Genomic DNA, 12,853 nt, shown 5'->3' with positions numbered 1-12,853 from the left:
ATTTAATGACTTTTATGTACTTTATTAGTATGTTAACAAGCACATGTAAGTATAAAATAGTAATTAGAGAGTAGTTAAGTAATTCCACACAGTCGTCAAGCACTTTAATTATCATTAATAAATTGTACGGAATACATGGAATTTATAGGGTTGTCACATTCTCCCCCTGTTAAGAGAAGTTCGTCCCGAAATTTAGCACGTGGTTACTGAGAAAGCTAGTCATGTTGTGTTGGTTTCCTGGTTTTCCTGGGGTGTCACATCATTCCTCTGTTGATTAGGAATTTCGTCCTGAAATTCTACAGTAGCTTCAGGCTCAGTAGTGGTTGCACTTTTCTTAAACAGCTGGGGATACTTGAGTTTCATTTGGTCCTCTCGTTCCCAGGTATACTCTGGGCCATGACGGGAATCCCAACGAACTTGGACAAGAGGTATCCTGGTGCGCTTGAGAATTTTAACATCTCGATCTGTAATCTCTACTGGTTCCTCGACGAATCGCAGCTGGTCGTAGATAGTGAGTTCCTTGAGAGGAACTATGAGGGTCTCGTCTGACAGACACCTCTTCAGATTTGACACGTGGAATACGTTGTGAACTCCACTGAGTTCTTCAAGTAGATTCAACCTGTAAGCGACTTTGCCAATCTTCTCAACGATCTCGAATGGTCCGACATAACGTGGATTGAGTTTGCCTCGTTTGCCAAAACGAACTACACTTTTCCAAGGTGAGACTTTTAGTAGCACTCGATCCCCAACCTGGAACTCGAGTGGCTTTCTTCGCTTATCAGCATAGCTTTTCTGACGGTCACGAGCTGCCGCCATTCGTTGTCGTATCTGAGCAATTTTCTTGGTTGTATCTACTATGAATGGAGCGGCCTGGATGCTGGTGTGGTAACTGTTGTTGTATAAAAACTCCACTAACGGGAGGTGCTTTTCCCAGCTATTACCAAACTCGATCACGCATGCCCTAAGCATGTCTTCAAGGGTTTGGATGGTGCGTTCAGATTGCCCATCCGTCTGTGGGTGGTAAGCGGTGCTCATATCTAAACGTGAGCCAAAAGACTTGTGCATAGCTTGCCACAGTTCAGAGGTAAAACGAGTGTCGCGATCAGAAATGATGGAAGTGGGCACTCCGTGCCTTGATACCACTTCCTTTTGGTAGATGTCTGCTAGGGTAGAAAACTTATCCGTTTCCTTGATAGGCAGAAAATGTGCAGACTTGGTCAGTCGGTCCACGATTACCCAAATGGTATCGTTTCCGCGTTGAGATCTGGGCAGGCCAGTAACGAAATCCATGGAAATTTGCTCCCATTTCCATTTAGGTATCTCTGGTTGTTGAAGTGGGCCTGATGGTTTCTGGTATTCGACCTTGACCCTAGCATAAGTGAAGCATTTACTGACGTAGGTCGCTATGCTGGCTTTCATACCAGGCCACCAGTATGTAGTCTTTAGTTCGTGGTACATCTTATTCGAACCAGGATGTACCGAATAACGAGACTTATGTGCTTCATCCATCACAAGCTCGAGTAAGTCTCCATACAGTGGAACCCAGATGCGTCCGTTAACAAAGTAGGCGTCGTTTTCCTTTTGTTCTAGCCGTTGCCTCGATCCTCGTAAGGACTCAGCCCTGATGTTCTCTGCCTTCAATGCTTCAACCTGAGCATCGCGAATCTTGGCGGGAAGGTTAGATTGGATGGTAAGCTGTAACGCACGTACACGCTTAGGTATAGTATCCTTTCGGCTGAGGCCATCCGTCACAACATTGGCCTTGCCCGGATGGTACTTGATAACGCATTCATAATCATTCAAGAGCTCGATCCACCAGCGTTGTCGCATGTTTAACTCCTTTTGCTTGAAGATATGCTCGAGACTCCTGTGATCGGTGTAAATGGTGCACTTGGTACCGTACAAGTAATGTCTCCATATCTTAAGCGCGAAAACAACTGCTCCCAATTCCAAGTCATGTGTAGTGTAGTTCTTTTCATGAACTTTAAGTTGGCGCGAGGTGTAGGCAATGACCTTGTCACGTTGCATCAGCACACAACCAAGTCCTTGGATGGAAGCATCGCAATAAACCACAAAATCCTCTGTGCCTTCAGGAAATGAGAGGATAGGCGCGCTACAAAGTCTATCTTTTAAGTGCTGAAATGCAGATTCCTGTGCATCACCCCAACAATGGGTGACACCCTTCTGAGTCATTGAAGTGAGAGGTTGCGCAATCTTTGAGAAATCTTTGATGAATCTTCGGTAATATCCTGCCAAACCCAAGAATTGGCGGATTTCTGTTGGTGTACGGGGTGCAGGCCAGTTCTTGATCGAGTCAACCTTGAATGGATCTACATGAATCACATCCTTGTTTACTACATGGCCTAGAAAGTGGACTTCGCAAAGCCAAAAGTCACATTTCGAAACCTTGGCATACAACTGCTCTTTTCGAAGAAGTTCCAGAATAAGCCTCAGATGTTGCTCGTGTTCCTCCTGACTCTTAGAATAGATCAGGATGTCATCAATGAATACTATGACAAATTATCCAGGTAAGGCTTGCACACTCGGTTCATGAGGTCCATGAAGACTGCAGGTGCATTGGTTAATCCGAAAGGCATAACCAGAAACTCATAATGGCCGTAACGAGTTCTGAATGATGTTTTGGAGACATCCTCCTCCCGGACTCTCAGTTGATGGTAGCCTGACCTCAGGTCAATCTTGGAGTAGAAACTCGACCCTTGCAACTGGTCGAATAGGTCATCAATGCGTGGGAGAGGATAACGATTCTTCACGGTCACCTTGTTAAGTTTGCGATAGCCAATACACATTCTGAAGGTACCGTCTTTCTTCTTTACGAATAACACTGGAGCTCCCCATGGCGAAGAGCTAGGACCTATGAATCCCTTTTCCAAGAGTTCTTGTAGTTGCGTGGACAGTTCTTCAAGTTCTGATGGAGCTAGACGATAAGGTGCTCGAGCTATGGGCGCTGCTCCAGGAGCTAGCTCGATTTGAAACTCGATTTGACGATGAGGCGGAAGACCATGTAATTCCTCAGGAAATACCTCGGGAAAGTCACGCACAATAGGAATGTGTTCTATCTTCCTTTCTTCCACGGATGAATCAGAAACGAGGGCTAGAATGGCGGTGTGGCCCTTTCGCAAACACTTCTGGGCTTTAAGGAAAGAGATGATGCCTACAACAGCACCACTCTTGTCGCCACGAATCACGAGGGGTTCTTTATCAGAACGAGGGATACGGACGATTTTCTCCTTGCAAATAATCTCCGCTTGGTGTTGAGATAACCAATCCATCCCAATGACAACGTCAAAACTACCCAGAACGATAGGAATGAAGTCGATAGAAAAGGTCTGATCGGCAAGGACAAGCTTGCAACCCTTAACTACATGTGTAGCCTCTAAACTTTTACCATTTGCTAACTCTATGATGTGCTTGGTGTTCAAAAGTGTTGGAGTACGCTTAAGCATCTGACTAACTTTTAAGGACACGTAGCTAGTATCGGCACCCAAATCAAATAAAACAGTAACAAAGAAATCATCCAGAAGAAACTTACCCATCACAACGTTTGGATCGTTCCTTGCTTCACCCTGACCAATCACGAACACCCGACCTTGGGCGCCATTGCCATTATTGTTACCTCCGTTGTTGCCTCCGTTGTTGCCTCCATTGTTGTTTCCATTTCTTTGGTTGTTCTGATTCTGGTTTTGGTTCAGCTGGGAGCAGTTCCTTTTAAAGTGGCATTCAGCGCCACACTGAAAGCATCCTTTATTTTCCTGCTGATGCTGCTGCTGGTGGTTCTGTGGAGCTTGTTGTTGTTGGCGATTCTGATTCATAGGACGTGGGCTCCTGCAATCCTTAGCTTCATGACCCAGTTTGTGACATCTCTGACAACGACCCTTGCTGCACTGGCCGCTGTGGTGCAGATTACATCGATTGCACTTAGGGTGATTGTTAGTGCACGAATGTCTATCGCCTTCGTCAATCCAAGCAGTAGCAAGAAACCGAAGAAACCGAAGAAATCAAGACTTGAAGATGTTCCTAATTAGAATTAGTAAGGTGGCGTTTTGGTAATTAATGAGAATTCTCATTAATTCCAAGGCCTATAAATAGGAACTTTAGAATTAAAGTTTAAGGATTTTGGAAGACTTTTCTCCATTTTAGAGATCTTGGTGATTCAAGTTTAGAGAGAGAAAGTCTAGAGAGAGAAAGTAGTTGTAAACGTGGTTTTTGTACCGTACAAGTCGTATCTTTCAATAAAATCACGTTAGTAGTACGTTATTGTGTGTTCGGTCACGCACGTTCACGGTTTCCGCACGTAGAACGTACGTTACGCAATCGAACGGCGTCAAAACCGGTCCTACAAGTGGTATCAGAGCTAGGAGCTCGATTGCACGATCAAACACATCATTTCGTACCAGAATTCAACGTTTTCAGATCCAAATTTCATCAAATTCTTCATTTTTTTCGCGTTTATCACGTTTTTCACCGGTTTTTCGTCAAATTGAACGGGTTTCTATGGTCCAAATCGTCTGAATTTTTGATATGTTGTGCGAAAACACTTGATTTACAACCCTACCAAATTTCAGATTCAAACTCCTAGCCGATTAGGAGAAATTCGAGTTTTTAGGTCCGATTCCGTTTGAATCAGTTTCTGTCGTTTGAAACAGCCCATCCCATTTGAAGCTGTCCTGACCGTTTGAGAGTGTGTCCGTTTGAAATTGGTTAAGTCAGTTCATGTGATACAAAGTATTGGCAGCCTAAAATTGATAAGATTCAACTCAGTGATCACGTGATTTGTCAGTCATTTAAAAGGCGAATTATATCATGTCATTTGTTTGTTTCAAATTGTTCATTAAAAGGTGTTGTTGAATCAGTTTGCATGTGACTTGCTGTGTAATAGTCACGTGAATTGTTTGACCGAACCACTAACCCAATTGGTCCAATCAAAGTTCATCATTTTTGATGTTCAGATTATATCGGTTGATTTTGGGATTATTTCGTTGAAATCAGATGTGTTTCGGTTGATTTTCGACGAGTTTTGAACAAATTTCAATCTGATTTGCTGTCTTTTGTGTCAAATTCTATTCATTGACGGTTTGTTTCGGTTGAATTTCGAATCATTCAGGTTGTTTTTGACGAATTTCGAACAACAAGGTAAGTTGAAATCCAATTTCGGTTTGTTTCGGTTTGTTTTGACATATCAATAAGCTAGTGTCAAAAAACTTGAACTTGCTGTTTTTACAAACAAAAGAACTTGCAGATTTTGCAGTAGCTGAGTAAACGATCTGGTTGATGTTGTGATAATGATCGGCTGTTTCGGTCAAGTTTCGGATCATTTTTGATTGAGTTTCGGTGCTGAATTGGTTAGTGCAGCTGAATGGTTTGGGTGTTTTGAACAAGTACAGTGATTAAAATCAAATTTGGACACGTTTAGTTCATTTCGGAAACTGAAACTGTACTGAACTTGCTGTTTTCGGATCAAAGTTTGTTCACTTTGAACGCGTTTCAGTGTCTTTTGGAGTGTCGATTAAGAATTTCAGTTTGTATTGGTCGATTTCAGTTAAAATTCAGTGTGTCGGACTGATTTCGGTTAGCAGGTGTTTAATTCTGAACTGGAATAGAGTAGAGTGTTATTTGTTGTTTTGGTTAACAAAGAAGGAACTGTTATTAGCGACGGATAAAAGTGTCAAGAATATTAGTGATAGTTGTGTCAAGGTTCACTGGGATAAAAAGAGACGTGCTGTGTGTGCGACTGTATAAAGATAAAAACAAATTTCGACCCAAGTCGTTTGAAAATCATCATCAGTTCGCACACTCGCTCGAGCGAATTTCCACTCGATCCACTGTCGCCTGATCTTTGCTATTCAATCGAATAGTCATCTGTCTGTGTGAAATTTCATATCGTTTGAAAAACTCGCCATTAAGAATCTTTTGATATCAAAACATGGATTATGAAATTTATCTTACACTGAACAAGTTTGAAAATTTTACAGGTATCAAGGGAGAATCAATTGAAGAATTGATCAAAAGGTATGTCGAGTTGTATTAGGAGAAGGAGAGATTGAAGATAACCAAGACCAATGAGGAATGGGTTAACAAATTGGGAAATGCTTTACCGGGTGATATGTGGAAAACGTATTTGTCAGATTTGAAGAAGATATATTTAAACTTGAATTTGAGTTTCTTTATCGAGAAGATTGAAGAACGAGAACTTGAACTCCGAAAGAATAAAGCAGCAACTAATAAAGTAGAATTCAAATCTGAAGAAAATGTTCGGGAGGAAGAGGAGCAGGTTAAAGAAATTTCAGCTATCAAGGTGGAGAAGAAAGCTGAAGTTGAAAAGAAGATAGAGAAGTGCTCAAATTGTGAAAATCTGAAATCCGAAAATGCCAAACTCTTGAGGGATTTAGAGAGTTTGACATTAGAAAACGAAAATCTTAAAAATTCAGAAAATGTTTTGAAAACTCAAATAAAAAATTTAGAAAATGAAAAAGTAAAAATTGAAATAGATTTTCAAAGTCAAATAAAAATTCTTGAAGATGGGAGGGATGTGTTTAGTAAAAATAACATCGAAAAGCAAAAAATGATAAATTCTCATCTTTAGAAGATTATTCAACTTGAAAAAGAAGGAGAGCAAGCTCGAAAGAAAATCAAAGAGCTTGAAAATAAATTGAAAGGTTTTGTGACTTCTTCAACGTATGTGAATACTCCATGTCCAAAACCGATCAATTCTATTCCAATAAGTGACTGTGTCACAAACTTTGACAATGTTAAAGTTGAAGATTGTGATGAGAAATCTGATGATGAAAATGAAAAAATTGAAAAACAAAAATTGTTTTTAGAATTAAAAGAAAAATTCAAAAATACTGCTTTGCAATCTACTGAAATAGGTGAATGCTCAAAGCAGAAACCTGTTAAGAAGAGTGTAGAACAAAAACAAAAGGGTAAAACTGAGAAAACTGTACAAAAAGAGAATAAAAGCTCATCAGATCGATCATCCAATCGCATTCAAAAAGTACAAAAATTGAAAAACGAAAACTTAAAAATTGTTGGTAATAAGTGGTGCAGGTTTGACCACAGTGCTCAAAAGTCAAATCCAGCAATCAAGAGGAGGAAAGCGTATCACCAAGCCAAACAGTGTTTTGACCTGAGTGTTTGGACTGAAAATGGTGATTGGTACGATAACAGAGTGTGTTACAGATGCGGCTTTCAAGGACACATTGTTGTTAACTGCCAGAATTGGAGGTTTGAATCGAGAAGATGCTATAATTGTCAAATCAGAGGTCACATTTCCAGAGATTGCCCAAGGAAATCAAGTGAAAGATTAAGGGTTAATTCTCAGAAAGCGGCAAAGAAACCAGTCAATGTCAAGCCCAAAGAGCAGAAGGTTCAAGAACCTAAAGTTCAAGAAAAGAAAGTGAAGCTTTCTCAAGGGCAAAAAGACAAACTGAGGAAAAAGAGGAAGAAAGCACGAGAGTATCTCGAGAAGATTTTGTCCTCGGGTACAACAAATAAGAGTGCTGATGAATCGCTTAACTCGACAACAAAGTCAAGTAAACTGAATTCTTCAGATGCAAATCTGAGGACAAAAGAGGAGATAAAGAAGGTTGAAGTGGTTAGCGATGAATTTATTTCTTTGGAAACAAAGGAGCTATGTGTTGACGATGAATCTGATAAGCCAAAGTCAGATGAGCCACGTTCTGGCGATGATTCTGATTCGTCAAAATCAGAGGAGCAACAAGTTGAGCTCAAAAATAAAAATTCAGTTCCGCCAATGGATGACACAAACTTTCCACCATTGCGAACTGAAAATTTTAAACAAAAAGATGGTAAAGTGAAAATTTCGAATTAATTCTATTCTGAAAAGAAAGAATTTGATCTCGAAAAGGCTTTTAATGGAAAAGTGAAAAATATTTTTGGAAAGATGGTTGAGGGTAAGGTAAATGTCGAAAAGGCTTTTAATGGAAAAGTGAAAAATATTTTTGGAAAGATGGTTGAGGGTAAGGTAAAAGGGGTTAAAGAATTTTATGAAACAAAAAGGAATGTTCAAACCCCGAGTGAAAATAACTCAAATACACCCAAGGCTGGTCAGGCTTGGGTGCCTACACTCGTTGCTTAAAATCCTGACTTGCCGGAGTTCCCATGTTGGTAAGTGTGGAACATGAATCGGCACATTTCTTGAGAAATTTCACTCTGGTGATTTTTCGTCTTTCAAAAGATAAATCAGGGACATTAAGTTGTACTTGATTCATCTTTCCTACAAGTGATTAAAGAAGAACAAGGTGATGAAACCCCGAGTTTATGAAACGACACACAAAACTAATTTTCCGGAAAAACCATTTTGATTAAAACAAACTTAAGTGTTTTTGAAATCATAATGGGAAAATAGTTTGTTGTCAGGGGGAGTTCTGATTGTTTACGCCAGGTGGATAGAGAATTGAAGTGATTCTCATCAAGTTGTCAAGTTTGTACAGTTTGTTTCAAATTTTCCCAGAAAATCAAAATTGAAACATATTTTGATTTTAGGGGGAGAAAAATTTTTAAAAAATTAGAAAATTTGAAAATGTCAAAAACATTGAAAAAGTCAAAAATGAGTTTTGTTGCGAAAAAGAGGAAATAATAGTACATCAGTGGTCTATCACAACACGCTAAAGATATGTAATGTTTAAAAGTGATAAACAATCTTACTACGGATGTGTCGGTAGATTTTTGCACACTTAGTAAATTGAAATGAGATATAAACCTAAATTCAAACTTGCTTAATTCGTGGGTAACTATTCTTGGATATATGGGTAACCCCCGAAATCTTGTTTGAAAGATCCCTCTTTCTGAGATACTAGGTCTTTATACTCAGTGATATCTGGGGTATTATTCCGGGACTTCTGCTGTATGGAAATACTGACCTAGTCCCCGAATAATACTTTCTGCAAAATGCTTTGAAATATAAGCGCAGCCCTCAGCAAGTTGATAAAACAATAAAATTGATAGTCACTGCTGTTGTAACAAAAGATCCTCTAAAGGGGACCCACCAAAGTCGAAGCCGTCATCTCTCTGCGTATACGGAAGTATCGACCTGAGCTCTCACGGCCCTCGCAATTTACCGCTTAACAGATATCATCTGTGGTATACTCACCTGTAAGACTGAACATTGGGATCTGGATACGGGAGTATATTCAAGTGGAGTGATACACATTTAAGTTCAAGTTTCTAAAACATTAATATCGTATCTCGAATCAATTGAAATTTGTGTGAAAATTTAAAGCGGACCAATATACTGACAATCTAGGTAAATTGTTTAAAACTGAGAATGTTTAAAGCTTAACGGTGTTAGTGATATATTTCATAACTGATATGATCCTCTTGCACAAACTCACAAAAATATGTTTGTACATATTTCATTTCTGCATTTAATTATGTCTTTGCATTTATGTTTCATAGTATGAAAAATCCGAAAAGATTTTCGACAACTGATGGTGAAAAGCTGATATTCAAAATCTCAATGGCTAAACATGATGAACAGACAGGTTGGTTAAATGGTTTGAAATGTTTAAAATAATTCATTAAGTTGAATCAGAATTTTGAATGTTTAAAATTTTGTTAAATTTTAAATGAGAAAGATAATCCTCAAATGTTTAGTTGATTCATTAAGTTGAATCACAACTTTATTGATTTGTAATAGAGAGGTTGAGATATGCAGGTTTCTGAGTTTGTTGATACGGAAAGCCAGGCATCGATCCCAAAAGCACGAAAGCTTGACGAAAGGGGGAGCCTGAAGAAAGAGAGCAATGGAAGCTGAAGACAGATCCACCGGGATTCTGTTCAAGCAAGAAGACTCAAGAGAGAGAGAAAGACAAGTCGCTACGAGTTTCACTACGGATTGACTGCGGCAATATCCAAGGGGGAGATTGTTAGTGCACGAATGTCTATCGCCTTCGTCAATCCAAGCAGTAGCAAGAAACCGAAGAAACCGAAGAAATCAAGACTTGAAGATATTCCTAATTAGAATTAGTAAGGTGGCGTTTTGGTAATTAATGAGAATTCTCATTAATTCCAAGGCCTATAAATAGGAACTTTAGAATTAAAGTTTAAGGATTTTGGAAGACTTTTCTCCATTTTAGAGATCTTGGTGATTCAAGTTTAGAGAGAGAAAGTCTAGAGAGAGAAAGTAGTTGTAAACGTGGTTTTTGTACCGTACAAGTCGTATCATTCAATAAAATCACGTTAGTAGTACGTTATTGTGTGTTCGGTCACGCACGTTCACGGTTTCCGCACGTAGAACGTACGTTACGCAATCGAACGACGTCAAAACCGGTCCTACAGTGATTTCCCTTGTACCCACCCTGACCTTGATTCCCAGAAGATTGCTGACTGGGGCTCCTGTACTCGTCTGTCTTTCGCTGCTGGGATTGAGCTGAAGCAGAACCCTTGCCCAAATTTCCATCCCACTTGCGCTTATTATCATTGGGAGCATCATAAGTAGTAGCGCTAATACGCTTGGGTAGCCTGTTTTGCTCAACTGCCTGATCAGTGAGACGATGAGCCAACTTGACGACTTGCTGAATGGTGCCAAGATTAGCTGAGGTTACGTGGCTTTGAATTTCTGGCACCAAGCCCTTAAGGTACAGCTCGATACGCTTGACAGGAGGATCCACCATAGTGGGACACAGGATGGCTAGCTCATTTGACCTCTTCGTGTATGCCTCGATCTCAGACCCCGTCATCTTCAGATTGAAAAATTCCGCCTCCAGCTTGTGGATGTCGTCACGACTGCAATACTCTTCTTTGATCAGTTCCTTGAAACCGTTCCATGGGGTGGCATTAGCAACCGCTAACCCAAGCAGTTGAACCTGTGCCTTCCACCAGGTTAACGCAGCACCTTCGAGCGTTCCAGTAGCATACTTCACCCTACGATCTTCAGGGCATTCACACATCTCGAAAACAGACTCGAGCTTCTCGAACCAGTGAAGAAGACCTACAGCTCCTTCTGTGCCGCTGAAAGTACTAGGTCGGCAATCCATGAAGGTTTTGAACGTGCACACAGGAGGCTGAGCATGTTGTCCTCCTGCAGGAACAACTGCGAGTGCCTCAGCAACTCGTTCGTTGATTAGAGCTGTCAACTGGGCTTGAGTTAGGTTGATATGTCCTCCGCGTCCATTCATGATCTTCATAACGAAGCAGCGTAAGTGAGGGAAGTGTCGCGAAAGTGCGTAAGTGTGGGACGACAGTAGAGAGTAAGCACACAAAGTTCAAATAGCAATTATCATGTTATCTAATGCACAGTGTAAACTATCTACCCGACAAGATAACATAGATCATACCACCTATTGTGTCGAGTCTTGCACGTGGAGCGAAGCGTCGTTGTGGATCGTTGAGCACTGTATAGGTTATAGTCTGGTTTTATCAAAAGCTTTTCCCTTTTTAAAACCAAGTTCACTATAACCAATGGCTCTGATACCAATCTGTGTTGGACCAGTTTCCGACCCTAAACAGTCAGTATAAGGCAGTTCATCTCCAAATACAAAGGCGGAATCAATGTTGATGAAGTAACACAGCTGTTCCTTTCAATTCCTTCTCTTTTTATGCTTTCTGGAATGATTTTGACAGAGTTTTGTTACAAAGCAATGACTAGGTTTCGCTCCAGCGTACAGACTGAATGATGTGGTTTCGCTCAAAAAGACTATATATATTGCATGTGGTTTCGCTTATACGACCTGACTAATAAGCGAAACTCCCTGAAAACCTTATAAGCAAAACCTCTAATGACATATGAGCGAAACCTATACTAAATATGTACAAATAAGCGAAACCTATTACATTATAGCCTAAATTGACTTTCAAGCTCCTATGTTGACCTATCTTGACCTAAGACTTAATGCAGATGAAGTCAACAAACATCTTATGCACCAACAGACTCCCCCTTGGATGTTGACGAAGTCTTCAGCTCCGAGTCTTCAGTCTTGGTCTTTTCTTCAACTCTCTGTCTTCACATCATAAGCATTCTATCATCACAGGTTCACAAACTTGTCCTGTCTTCATCTTCAGACTTCCCTTTGACCGTTGATCCAAACTCCCCATTTCACAGACTCCCCCTCTCAATATGCTAGAATCTGAGGTCTTGATCTGGTTCAAGCTTTGATAGTTAGCTTCCGTGGGAATGATGAAGTCCAAAACCTGTGTCTCAAACATCAATCATTACAATTTATCTTTTCAACAATAAATCATAATCTATCAGCTTTAGAAATCCACTCAAGTATTCAGGTGCAAGTTAATGACCCTGATCACTCGATTAATCTACCAAGTCTAATTTAATGACCTTGGTTGATCTTTTGACAAAACAGACTGATTTTGTAAAAATTTTCAAACATTTTCTGGAAATAACAAGTATCAAGTTAATGAACTTGTTTTAACTTTGAAAACATCTCGAACTCCGACAAAGTAAGCTCTCCTCATTCTTCATCTCAGAACTTTTCTTGCATCTGCTTCAATCCTCGAGAATCCAACAATCAACTCTCTACTTTGGTTTTTCAAAAATAAAGCAGAAATAAAATCTTTTTGAATTTTAATAAAGTGTTCTAAACTAAGAAATGAAATACAGAAAACTTAAATTGCAGAAAGTAAACAAAGTAAACTATATACAAACTTATTTTTGGTGAGCGTGTCAGGGAATCATATCAGCTTTTCAGACAAATTACTAGTATCGTTAAGCTTCATTTCATGCTCAGACTTAAACAATTCACCTCGATTGTCGATATACTGATCCATCTTAAATTCTCACACAGATTTCAATCTAGTCAGGATACGATTTAAATGTCTTATGAACTTAGCTCATTCATGTGTCCCACCTCTTGAATATACT

The sequence above is a fragment of the Helianthus annuus genome, chromosome 1 (genome assembly GCF_002127325.2).
Source record: "Helianthus annuus cultivar XRQ/B chromosome 1, HanXRQr2.0-SUNRISE, whole genome shotgun sequence".
NCBI lineage: Eukaryota > Viridiplantae > Streptophyta > Magnoliopsida > Asterales > Asteraceae > Helianthus > Helianthus annuus.
This window is presented reverse-complemented; position numbering follows the sequence as displayed.